The 13,414-nt window shown below is 38.4% G+C and overlaps 1 protein-coding gene across 3 annotated transcripts in view; it reads left to right on the top strand.

The window, feature by feature from the left end:
• Positions 1 to 13,414, top strand: part of LOC137571863 (gamma-interferon-inducible lysosomal thiol reductase) — a 197,293-nt gene that overhangs the window by 166,071 nt on the left and 17,808 nt on the right. The window contains exon 3 of one of the 3 annotated variants that reach the window (XR_011031491.1): positions 1,486 to 2,675. The exons of the other annotated variants lie outside the window; for them this stretch is intronic. The gene's annotated coding sequence lies outside the window, so the exon portion shown is untranslated. Of the gene's footprint in view, positions 1 to 1,485; positions 2,676 to 13,414 lie in introns of those variants that run through there. 3 annotated transcript variants of the gene reach the window in all.

Genomic DNA, 13,414 nt, shown 5'->3' with positions numbered 1-13,414 from the left:
GACTTGATCCTTTTAGACAGTTGGGAAGACACGCCACTTGATGTGGAGCTCAGGGTTGCTTCAGAGCTAGCCCTGTCAACACTCGACGGTCGACCCCTCTTTTTTGCGAACGAAGTATTAATTGTAAGCATCTCATGAGCAATTTCTAATTAAAATTTAATTTGGGGATAATGCTGTTGCCTCGGATTTGCCAATTTAAGATTCTTTCTGTACAAAAGCCACGCGTTTGTAACAGATGTTCCAAGAAACGAATAAAAAATTCTTATGTACCACTTCCTTGAACGATGGTTGACCTTGTAAAGCTCCATTAGCATATCGGCTAAATCTACTCCTCTCATACCTTATTGTAAGAAGCAAAAGTGGATTGTTGTCAAACCATTTCATACATAAAAGCTCCCCTTCCACGCTTTTTATGAGGCTCAGCTGGGTTGTATTGCTTGAATGCCGATCGACCTGAAATAAAAAATGTAATTTGCTTTGATGTTCTTGCTGGGGTAGCATAACAAAATTTTCCTTGAGATCGTTTAGTAAAGGACGTATTTTATACAGTTTATCATAATTCATTAAGCCTAAGCTCTAAGCCGTGTTCTTACATAGCAAACAAATCTTTTTGATTTGCGATCAAATTGCTAACTTTCCTATTAAAAAATGTGGAGAAATATACTTCTGGCGTCATCAAATCGGAGACTTTCTCAGCACTGTCTTTCCAACTAATATCTGGAGGTAAAAATGGATTGTTTCTCCACTTTAGTGTCTTAGGGTCAACTTTTTCAAAGCAATTATTCACAACAACAGAAGGTCAATGTCTACAGATTCCCCTCTTTCCACTATTTCTCCCAAATTTTTCTCTAGCACTGCAGAAATATGATCAAACACAGCGCCAAACGTTGCCCACAAGCAACACTAAACTTTAAAAATTACTCACCTAATTATTTATTTATGATTATCAAATCTAACTTCAGATCCGCTAATTTAAGTCTATACCTAAATATATTGCATATATACTTTGTATATAATATATGTTTTAAATATGTAAAGCCGTTACTTAAAAAACTAATAATTTTCACATGAAATTTCTCTTCGATGCACGTGCATCTTACTGAAAATAACTTTGCCAAATGATCTTCAAAAGTAATTTTTTCACATATTTTGGGTACATACTTAAAAGTACCTTTATCACTGCGAAAGAGCAGACAAAAACAAAAGAAGAGCAAACGGTACGCTCTTAAACAGCTGATGTTGCTCACAGGCAACGCTGGGTTCGAAAGGGTTAAGAATATGGGGTCGGAAACGTCTTCTACTTTGCCTTACAAACACGTGACCAATTTTTGATTGGTAAAATAAATTATAGCGGGCTTCTGTTTATGTTGGTTGTAGGTTTGTATCTGATTTAATTCATTGCTATTTCGTTTAACTTAAGTCTAATATTGTTACATGTAACTACAATGGCGACCACGAATATTTGACGTTTTTATTCCTTTGCAGAGGGTACTCTAAAATTGTGCAGATGTTTGTAACGCAGAGAAGACGTTTCCGACCCCATAAAGTATATATATTCTTTATCAGCATGAGAAGCTGAGTCGATATAGCCATGTCTGTCGTCGCGTATGCGTTTTACCCAGCCGTGTTGGAAGCTATTAGGATGAAACTTGGTATTTGAGCTACTTATAGCCCGGACAAAGTATGAAAATCAAGTGTATTGGACCACTATATCATATACATAGTTATAGAAACATACATAGGTGAAGAAGTTGAAATATCTCTATAAAATTAACTAATATGATAGTCTTGGATATGAAACAAGTCACAGTCAATATAAATCGACAGCGCTGCAGCCAGAATACTACGTCATTGATTGAAATCTACAGAGCAGCTGAACACACGCATACACACCCAGACACAACGATACAATTGCAGCATGCAGAATGGAGAAAAAAAAAGGGAATTAATTTTTAAAATCTGTAAATTGACACAAAAAAGAATTTGGAACAAGTAAAATTATTATTTCCAAAGACTGCAAGGGTATAAAAACTTCATTTCGACGCCTATTTCCGAAAAACTTTTTCTTCTACATGCTTGATAGTAAAACAATCACGTTTTTCGGTTGGAAAAAAAAAAATAGAATCGCTTCGTACCGTTTCAGTCAAACGAATTTTAAGTATCATAGATGTCAATTGTTGGTTTTAATATAATATTCTCCCTTAAAGGTCCAATAAATTTAATAACATTATATTCAGTATGGGTCGTGTCTTGCACCCCTCTAAGAAACTCTGGTAGTTCAATTGCACAGATCGCAAAATTAATGAATTGCTTAAAAGTATATGTGCTTTCCGCTTTTCATTGTGAATTTAAGCAAGAAAATCAAGGTCGGAAACGCGTCACAACGTCAAAATAAGACGAGATCAATATGCTGGGATCGAAAAACACGCATTTCTTTCATCGGTGGAACTAAAAAATAAGTTGAATCCATCAATTAGTAGTATAACTATCCGGGCAAGATTGATAACAAAGCTGTTAAATTCATATAGTACCCGAAAAGAACCGTGCTTGAGCAAAAATATTAGGTTGGTTTAGGGAATATTAAAGAAAGTTATTTGATTCCATGGGATGTCATTGCCGCAAAGTGTTAAAAAATAATAAGGTTGGAACGACTAAAGACTAAGTAAGTCAAATATTTATATATATGTTTATTGAAAAAAAAATTAATATGTGCCTTGAACCACAAATTTGACCGTTCTTTTATCGATTACCGTTTCTATTTTATCTTCCAAGGGAATGAAAATAAATGACTTCGTTTTTTTATTTAACTTACTTTTAAAAATACAAAACATATTTTTTTATTCTTTGGTTTAGCGTTTTGATAATAAACCATTCAGTTTAAAAAATATAGAAATTTTCCAAAGACAGACACAAAAGAAAATAAATTCTATGCCGTTTCTATTATTTCTTCCAACACTGTATGTGCGTTTGTTAATTTATTATTAATATTAAAGAATAACACCACAAAAAGGCGAAAAACAGTAGTTAAGCGAGAGCGTAAAAAACGAGATCGACTTGGATAATTGAGAATATTTTAATATATTCTTGATCAGCATATTTTTTTCTTACTAAATTCTTGATCTGCATAAAAATCGGTGTCTTTATTGACATGTTCGTTGGTGCAAAACATAAGCTGCATGCCAATTGCAGCATGCATGTAAAAGGGGCGGAAAAGAAGAAGAACAAGAAATGGAAATGATATGGCCACGATCGCTGGGTCAGCGATCTCACGGTCTGGGTAATATGAGCCGGCCCGCAAGACGTTGACCGCTGCTAGCGGCACGAAAGGCAGTGTCAGCATTCCGATGGCCAATGCTTAGGTTTCTTGGGTAGTTTATTTAATAATGTTTAGTTAGTTATAATTCGGACTCCAAGCGCACAAAACTGTGGCTTGTAATAAATCAAACATAAATTAAAATATAAATAAACATTTATATAACTGGCGCCCAACTAAAATTAAAAGTGCCCAAAACTTAAAAAACAATTCTAAGTAAAATAGAATTGAAATAAAAAACAAAAAACACAAAAAGTTTCAACATTGTAGTGAACAAATTATCACTGCAAAAACAAAGAAAAAATAAAAAAGAAAAACACCAACAACATAGTCACGTCACTGGGCTGGTGACGGCAGCAGCGAAGAAAAAAGAAATTGAAGACGAGAAGCAGCAACAACAAACGGAAAAAACTCCACCAGAATACCGTCGGCCACAATCCAGCAATAAGAGGGCATAGAAATTTATCAACAGAAAAATGAAAATGTAAGTGAGATTTTTGTTGTCTAAATAAATAAATCTGGGATTGTGTAAATATTCAATAAATCGCTTGACATTAGAGGTGGTTGTTAAATAAAAAAAAATTTTTTTTTGAAGTTGACATTCTCTATTTTAATTGAATCGAAGACATTTTACACTATTAAACGAAATATTTGTTCCCGTCTGTTCATGTGGAGAGATAACCAAAAAAATAGTGTTGGTAGTGACGAAGAATTACTAAAGGTTATAGAAGGCAACAGTGAGCAAGTGAAAGATACATACACCAATAATCAGAAAAATGCACAGATGCAGTCTACTTTCACACAACAGTTAAACCTCGAAATGGAGTCTTTAAGGACTCAGATAGAAAGTTTAAAAGCAGTCGCACCGGAGGTTGAGGTTTATAGGAATGCCGAAATCCCGGGAATAGAGTGTAAGGAACCATTAGATATTGTTAGATCCTTGCCAGATTTTGATGGCAATCAAAAGGAATACATTTCATGGCGCTCCGCAGCTTCATTCGCATACGAACTCTTTCGACCTTATAGGGGCAGTTCCGCCCACTACCAGGCAGTAGGCATAATCAGGAATAAGGTTAAAGGTGCCGCTAGTTCCACTCTAGCATCGTACAACACTGTAAAAACTGTCGATGCGATCATAGCTCGACTAGACTTCACATATGCTGACAAAACGCCCATTCGCGTTATTCAGCAAAAGTTGGGAACCTTACGACAGGGGGAACAATCGCTGTCTCAGTACTATGACGAGGTGGAAAAAACATTGACCCTCCTCACTAATAAAACGATAATGACACATGAGGCAGCGTCAGCGAACGTGCTTAATGAGCAGTTTAGGTCCGATGCGCTACACTCCTTTGTGTCGGGGCTTAAGAAATCCCTCAGGGCGGTAGTACTACCAGCAAGACCCAAAGATTTACCCACTGCGCTAGCATTAGCGCACGAAGCTGAAGTAAGCCACGACTACGCAGCCTTCGCTGCAAGCTTTGCGCGGGCTACTGAGGAAAAAGCTCAGGGCCCCTTTGAACAAAAGAACCAAAATTTTCGAAACAATGCTAACCAGAATAAGAGCTCAGAAAATAGCCAAGGGGCATACAAGAAGACTCCTCATTATACTAGAGTTCAGGAAAAACCAAATAACAAAGGGAAGCCACCACAAAATCCTGGGGCTCAGGCGTTCTCAACACCAGAACCCATGGAGGTTGACTCCTCTTCAAAGTATAAGCAACCAACCAGATATTCGGGAAATAAGTCCACAAAATCTTGATTCGGCTCGAAAAAGAATCAGCAGGTTCATTTCACGTCTCAGGATTCCCCCTGAGGAAGAAGCCTATCAGACAAAAGCAGAGGCGAGCGCTCTGGCAGCTAGTGATGACCTTTCAGATAGTGAAGAATCTTGTAATTTTTAGGGAACACTCCCTTCTACCGTTCATCACGAGAACAGTAGGAGAAAAAAAACAATTAAATTACTTATCGATACGGGGGCCTCAAAAAATGATATTCGTCCAATGGCGGTACTAAAATTCATCACCCCCGCAGAAAAACCATTTAATGTCAGATCCATACATGGGACCTCAAAGGTAACGGAAAAATGCCCAATACATATTTTTGGCCTTAAAGCACATTTCTTCTTGATAAATATCCCGGAAGATTTCGACGGCATAATTGGTTTCGACCTTTTAAAAAAAGTCGGAGCAACTATCAATCTGTTAAACAACCAAATAGTTACAAAAAATGGATCTAAAGCCATTAATTTTACCCGTTGCCCACAAGTAAATTTCATTTATATCGACGATACAGACGTCCCTGCTGCTGTACTTAAGTCTTTCAACAAGATGATGGACGAAAGAGTAGGAGCGTTTGCAGACCCTGACGAGGCTCTGCCATATAACATAAATACTGTAGCAACTATTCACACAAATGGGGAACCGGTATACTCCAGATTATACCCGCTCCCAATGGGCGTTACGGACTTTGTCAATGCAGAAGTTAAACAACTTCTAGCCCACGGCATAATTCGACCCTCAAAATCTCCCTACAATAATCCGACCTAGGTGGTCGACAAAAAAGGAACAGATAAAAACGGCTTCCATAAAAAGAGGCAAGTAATTGACTTTAGGAAACTAAACCAAAATACTACCGATGACAAGTACCCTATTCCAATGATTTCAACAATCTTGTCGAACATGGGAAAGGCCCAATATTTTACAACATTGGACCTTAAATCGGGATTTCATCAAATAACACTAGCGGAAAAAGACAGGGAGAAAACTGCTAGAACATGCTACGTCTATATAGACGATGTTATTATTTTTTCTGAAACAAAGGAAGACCATGTTAGGGACATTAAATGGGTCCTTAAAAGCTTTCAGGACGCGGGGATGAGAGTATCACAGGAAAAATCCTAATTTTTAAAAAAAAAAATGTGGAGTATCTGGGATTTATCGTATCTAGGGATGGTATCACAACTTCACCCGAAAAAGTTCAGGCAATCAAAAATTTTCCAATGCCCAGTACCCTTTTTGATCTCAGATCATTTCTCGGGCTTGCCAGCTATTATCGCTGCTTCATAAAAGACTATTCTAAAGGGCGACAATGGAAAAGTTAGCAAGAACATGTCTCGGAAAATAAAAATCGAGTTTAGTTTAGAACAATCGCAGACATTCTCCAAGCTAAAAGATATTTTAGCATCAGAGGAAGTTTTTTTAGCCTACCCAGATTATCGACAACCATTCGATCTTACCACAGATGCGTCTGGTGATGGGCTAGGCGGTGTCCTTTCACAAAAAGGACCATGATATCCCGTAAATTACGTAATAACGAAAGAAATTTTGCGACTAAGAGAGCTTCTTGCCATAGTGTGGTCACTAAAAAGCTTGAGAAACTACCTTTACGGGGTAAGAGACCTATATATATGTAAGATGTGTGCTGGGTTGCTGGTGGTTTTGGTAGCCCTGGCGATTGAGAGAAGAAGAGGAAAGTTGGCGAGAGAAGTAGCATCATCGGTGAAAAAGTTGTCTGCGAGAAAAGTCGAAAGTCGTCGGTAAAAATAAGTAGAAGAATGAAGTCGCTTTAAACGTTGTATTTAATTAAGCCTAATTTGTAAACCCCCCTACTGATGCTGATTTGTTTTTGTAAACTGATTTAGCACTATAACTCTATTTGTTTTTATACAAATAAACCTATTACACATTACATTTGGGGGCTCGTCCTTGTCCTATCGTGCTATCGGCTAATATAAAGACAATCAGTGCTTAAGTTGTGAAATGGTTTTTAAAAAGTTGGTAAAAATCATTTAAAGTTGTAAGTTGCTATTGGAAAATTCCCGAGAACAGTTGTGAAATCAAGAGAGTTGTTGTTGTTGAACAAAGCGGTAATGACGAAAACGAAGCGTACTCCGGCAAAAAACACTGAAAAAAAACGCGCCGAAATGTCGCGACAAAACGAGACCTTGGAAAAAGCTGACGAAATTGAAATACACGAAGAGAAGCAAGAAGTTGGATGCATAACAAGAGCAAGAGAAGTACGCGAAGCGTTGATGCTGGACTTAGTCGAAAAACGAGAAGAGAATACGAAAGAGAATAATATGGAAGAAGAGAACAACACGATGTTGAAAAATTTGATACAGTTGCTGACGCTGAAAATCGAAGCTGACGAAGTGAAACAGGGTGACTCAGGCATTCAAGCAGACGATTTTGCTAAAGTGGTACCCAACTATGATGGACAAAGTATGCCTGTGGAGATGTGGTTCAATAATTTTGAACTGAATGCTGAGGTCTATGGATTAACTATGAAGCAAAAATATGTTCAGGCACGATCTAAAATGACTAAAGTTGCAAAGTTATTTTTAGATTCAACTCCAGTACGCAGTTATGACGATCTTCGTGTCCAATTGGAAAACGAATTCGGCATGGACGACGTATGTAGCGCTAATATACATCAGAAGCTACGTGAGCGTAAGATGCAGAAAGAAGAAACCTTTCGAGAGTACATGTTTCATATGAAGTCAATCGCAGCAGAAGGCAATATAGATATGAAATCGGTACTGCGCTATATAGTAGACGGTTTGAACATGAAGAACGACTTAAAGATCAACTTATATTGCGCCCAGTCATTCAGAAAGCTACGAGAAAAGTATGAAATCTATCAGCACGCAATGGAAATGGCAAAGATCGATGTGCCACAAGGTCTGAAGAAAGTTAACCAGAGAAACTACGAGAAAAAGCCTCGTTGCTTTAACTGCGGATCAAGTGAGCATCTTAGAAAGGAATGCAATGTGACAACAAAATGTTTTCGCTGCAATGGTGAGGGTCATATCTCAAAGAACTGTCCAAAGATTGCGACTATTGATGCAGTGTATAATTCGAAGCGCAAGGAGACTGCAAACATTGCTATAGTACAAAATCCAAAACGCATAAAGGAAGTCGACATAAAAGGTTGCAACATTAACGCTTTGGTTGACACAGGAGCGGATGTGTCTTTGGTGTCCAGAAGCGCTGCAAAGAAGATTGGAGTTAAAAGTCTGGAGAAAGCTGTCAAGAATTTGGTGGGTCTAGGCGGAAATGTTACTCATCCGCTTGGTACTTTTCAAGCTGAGGTCAAGGTGGACGACGTCCAGACAGTCCAAAAATTTGTTGTGGTCGCAAACGAAGATGTGCCGTATGAAGTGGTACTCGGCTATGACTTTATGGAAAAGTTCTTCGTTACGTCGTCGGAAGCAGGATATAAGTTTTATCCCGAGCAGGGGGATAAAACTTCTGAGGATAATCAGTTAAGTATTTTTAATGTAACAGAAACCGACTCTGATATAGATGTACCCTCAGATTTCGAAAATGATGTGCGAGCAATGATCAGCGACTACAAGGCCGTGGAATACCCAAACGTTGAAGAGAGAACCCAGAATGCTGCAGAAGTAACTGATGCAGTTAGTCTACAGATTGTCCCAGATGGTGTTATCTTGCCGTTTCGCCAAGCACCAAGTCGTCTGCCGGCTATTGAAGTTGCAGCAGTGAAGCAACAAGTCGACGAATGGCTCAATGCTGGAATCGTTCGCCGATCGTCATCCAATTTTGCCAGTCGAGTCGTTGTGGTCAAAAAGAAAGATGGCTGCTATAGAATCTGCGTAGATTTTCGAAAGTTGAACAGTATGGTGTTGAAGGATGGGTTTCCGGTTCCGATAATTGACGATGTCCTAGAGAAGCTGCAGGCCGCAAAGTTTTTTACGGTCATGGACTTAGAGAATGGTTTTTTTCACGTGCCGATTGAAGAAACAAGTAAAAAATACACAGCATTTGTGACCAAGGAGGGATTATTCGAATTCAACAAAGCCCCGTTTGGATTCTGTAATTCACCTGCAGTATTTATCCGATATGTGACAAATGTTTTTCAACCGTTGTTAAATGCTGACGTGCTGGATCTGTATATGGATGATATTATAATCCATGCAACGACAGCAGAAGACTGTCTCAATAAGATGAAAAAAGTTTTTGACACAGCAGCAGCGTTTGGACTTAAAATTAAATGGAAAAAGTGTCACTTTTTAAAAAACACTGTTGATTTTTTGGGTCATACGATCTGCGACGGACAAATTAAGCCAGGACAAGAGAAGACCAAAGCTGTCAATAAGTTTAAAGTACCAGAAAATATAAAGGCAATTCAAGCATTTCTGGGCTTAACTGGATTTTTTCGCAAGTTTATTAAGGGGTATTCAATTATTGCCCGACCATTGACTGATCTTTTGCGTAAAGACGTTGCTTTTAGGATGGATGCGGTTGCACTCAAGGCTTTTGAAGAATTAAAAGAGCTCTCACTGTCGAACCAGTACTGAAACTGTATGATCGCAATGCCAACACAGAAATTCACACAGACGCGCCAAAAATGGGATTTGGAGCAGCATTGTTGCAATGGAAGGATGGCCAGTTGCATCCAGTGTGGTTTTGGAGCAAAAAGTCTTCGGAAACAGAGGCTCGACAGCATAGCTACATTTTGGAAGCGAAAGCAGTATACCTTGCCTGCCAAAAGTTTAGACAGTACGTTTTGGGCATCAGGTTTAAAGTTGTTACTGATTGCGCAGCTTTTAAGCAGACAATAAACAAGAAGGATGTTCCTAGAGACGTGGCGCGATGGATTGTCTATTTGCAGGATTTTGACTTCAATGTGGAGCATAGAGCTGGAGAGAGACTTAAACATGTGGATTGTCTCAGTCGCTATCCACAAGGAATTATGATTATACGATCGGAAACGTCGGCAAGATTTAAAAAAGCACAGCAAGAGGATACAATGTCAAAGGCTCTGATTGAATTGTTGCAAAATCAACCCTATGAAGATTTTAAATTAAAAGGCGGTCTGTTATACAAAACGGTTGGCGGTAATGAACTTTTGGTTGTCCCGAAACAAATGGAAAAAGAGATCATTGTGGAAGCCCACAATGTTGGCCACTATGCGATGCAAAAGACAATGCATGCAGTTCAGCAGTCTTATTGGATACCGCATTTAGAGTCAAAAGTTGCCCGAATTATAAATAACTGCGTCAAATGCATAATTTATAACAAAAAGTTTGGCAAAAAGGAAGGATTGATGCAGGTGATAGACAAAGGAGATAGACCATTAGAAACGATACATGTGGATCATCTTGGGCCTTTAGACGCAACATCAAAACAATATAAGTATATATTTGCTATGGTCGACGCCTTCACGAAATTTGTTTGGTTATATCCAACAAAAACAACAAGTTGCGAGGAAGTTCTACGAAAGTTAAAAGAGTGGTCTGCTATATTTGGTAACGCTGTTCGAATTATCAGTGACAGAGGATCTGCGTTTATAGCTAAAGATTTCGAGGAATATATTAAGTCGAACGGAATTCACCATGTTTGGACAACAACGGGCGTTCCAAGAGGCAACGGTCAGATCGAACGTGTAAACAGATCTATCATTACGATTATTTCCAAGCTGTCTGCGGATGAACCGGCAAAATGGTTTAAGTACGTGCCAAATGTGCAAAGAGCTATTAATTCTCATGTCAATGTATCAACGAAAAGATCACCATTTGAACTAATCGGATTCTTAAGTTGTTACAGGAGGAAGTATGCGATAAATTCGATGAAGAGAGACAGTCGATGAGAGCTTCTGCCAAATGGGAAATTACTAAAGCCCAGGAAGCATACAAGAAACAATATGATTCAAAACGCAAGATTGATAACGTATATAAAGTTGGAGATTTGGTAGCGATTCGGCGTACACAGTTTGTTGCGGGTCGCAAGCTTGCGAGTGAATATCTTGGACCGTACGAGGTTATAGCAGCTAAACGATGCGGAAGATATAATGTTAAGAAAGCAGCAGCAGATATCGAAGGGCCAATGCTCACAGCTACTAGCTCAGACAATATGAAGTATTGGCGGACCAACCAGGATTCGGACGAGTTGTCATCGGGGTCGGATGACTAAGTTCAGGATGGCCGAATGTAAGATGTGTGCTGGGTTGCTGGTGGTTTTGGTAGCCCTGGCGATTGAGAGAAGAAGAGGAAAGTTGGCGAGAGAAGTAGCATCATCGGTGAAAAAGTTGTCTGCGAGAAAAGTCGAAAGTCGTCGGTAAAAATAAGTAGAAGAATGAAGTCGCTTTAAACGTTGTATTTAATTAAGCCTAATTTGTAAACCCCCCTACTGATGCTGATTTGTTTTTGTAAACTGATTTAGCACTATAACTCTATTTGTTTTTATACAAATAAACCTATTACACATTACATATATTTACCGACCATCAGCCATTAACCTTCGCCGTATCAGACAAAAATTCGAATGCGAAACTAATACGCTGGAAGGCATATATTGATGGACATGGCGCAAAAATAATTTATAAGCCAGGAAAGGAAAACTTCGTAGCAGACGCCCTTTCGCGTCAGAACATTAACGCTCTCGAAGCACCAGATTCGGAATCCGATAGGGCAACCTGCCATAGTGAAGAGTCTCTGTCCTACACTATTGATGTATCCGATAAGCCCTTAAATTGTTTTCGAAACCAGATTGTGATTAAACAAGCAGAGTTTCCTTCGGTAAGGACATTCGTTCTCTTCCAGAGTAAATCCAGGCACATAATACGCACATCAAACCCCGGTTCACTCTTACAGACACTGCAAGATGTAATAATCTGATCGGATAAATATAACACAAGTTACAGTCAATATAATAATTGCTGCTCTGCTCCCATCTCTGCCGGCAGCGCTGCTTGCTGTCTACTACGTCATCAACAGAGTACATGTATACACCCACAGACGCAACGCTACATAAACTGTATGTGTATGCGTGCGTTGCTTTTCTTAGGGAATAAGGGAAGAAGAAGAACAAATTGTAGTATGAAGAGTAAAATTCTTTTGTTTTAATATAGATGAATTGAGTTGCAGAAAACAAATTTTGAACAAGTAAAATTATTATTGTCAAGGACTGCAAGGGTATATAAAATTCGGCATAGCCAAATTTAACCTCTTTGATATTATTTGTTTTACTTTTGTGTTTCGTTTTGTATATTTCTTTGTTGCATCTGATTTGGTTAGTACAGTTCAGATGAACACGAAGTTTAAACAATAACAATATGCCCAAGGACTGCAAGGGTATATAAAATTCGGCATAGCCAAATTTAACTTCTTTGATATTATTTGTTTTACATTTTTGTTTCGTTCTGTATATTTCTTTGGTGCATTTGGTTTGGTGAAGACAGTTCAGATGAACACGATGTTTATTCTTTTTGGTTTTTTATACCCTTGCAGAGGGTATTATACAATTGGTCAGATTTTTGTAACGCACAGAAGGAGACGTTTACGACCCTCAAGTATATATATTATTGGTCAGCATGAGAAGCTGAGTCTGTGCGTATGCGTTTAACTCAGCCATCTTAAGAGCTATTGTGCTGAAACTTTTTTCTGTGCTTTTTATTATTTGGAGCAGATCAAGTATGAGAATTATTAGGATCGGACTACTATATCTTCTAACGGCCATTCTACAGTTAGTCAATTACTTTGCTAATGTTAAGACAATATATTGCGATAATGAAAGGTATAATAATAAACTCTGAAACAATAAGGTCCCTCCTTTTAATTGAGTTTGAAATACAAATCGTCAACGCCCCACCCCTACACAGTACATCTAATGGCCAAGTGGAAAGATTCCACAGCACGTTACTTGAGATCGCACAATGCGACAAAATAACAACCCAAGCTAGCGACACTATCGATGTTATATTACTAGCAACAGTAAAGTATAACAGGTCAATCCATTCAGTCTTGAACAAAAAACCAATTGAAGCAGTTCATGAAACTACGGTAGAAGAGGGATTGCAAATTGACAAAAAGATAAAAGACGCTCAGAGCAAACAGATGGAACAGGAAAACAGAACTAGAATAGACAAAAAGTACCAACGGGGTGACAAAGTGTTGGTAAAGTCAAACAAACGGCTTGGTAACAAACTTACTCCTTTGTACAAGGAAGGAATTGTAGAGGCTGACCTAGGAACTAAAGTCCTTATAAAGGGGAGGGAGGTCCATAAGGACAATTTAAAATAGAACCTCTAAAATTGTTTTTCTAAAATTAGGTTTACACACTTCTAGAACTACTAGAG

This window comes from Drosophila tropicalis, unplaced genomic scaffold, assembly GCF_018151085.1.
Source record: "Drosophila tropicalis isolate 14030-0801.00 unplaced genomic scaffold, ASM1815108v1 contig_1024, whole genome shotgun sequence".
Lineage (NCBI taxonomy): Eukaryota > Metazoa > Arthropoda > Insecta > Diptera > Drosophilidae > Drosophila > Drosophila tropicalis.
Note: the sequence above shows the minus strand (reverse complement) of the source record. Positions and strands in the feature narration are given on the sequence as shown.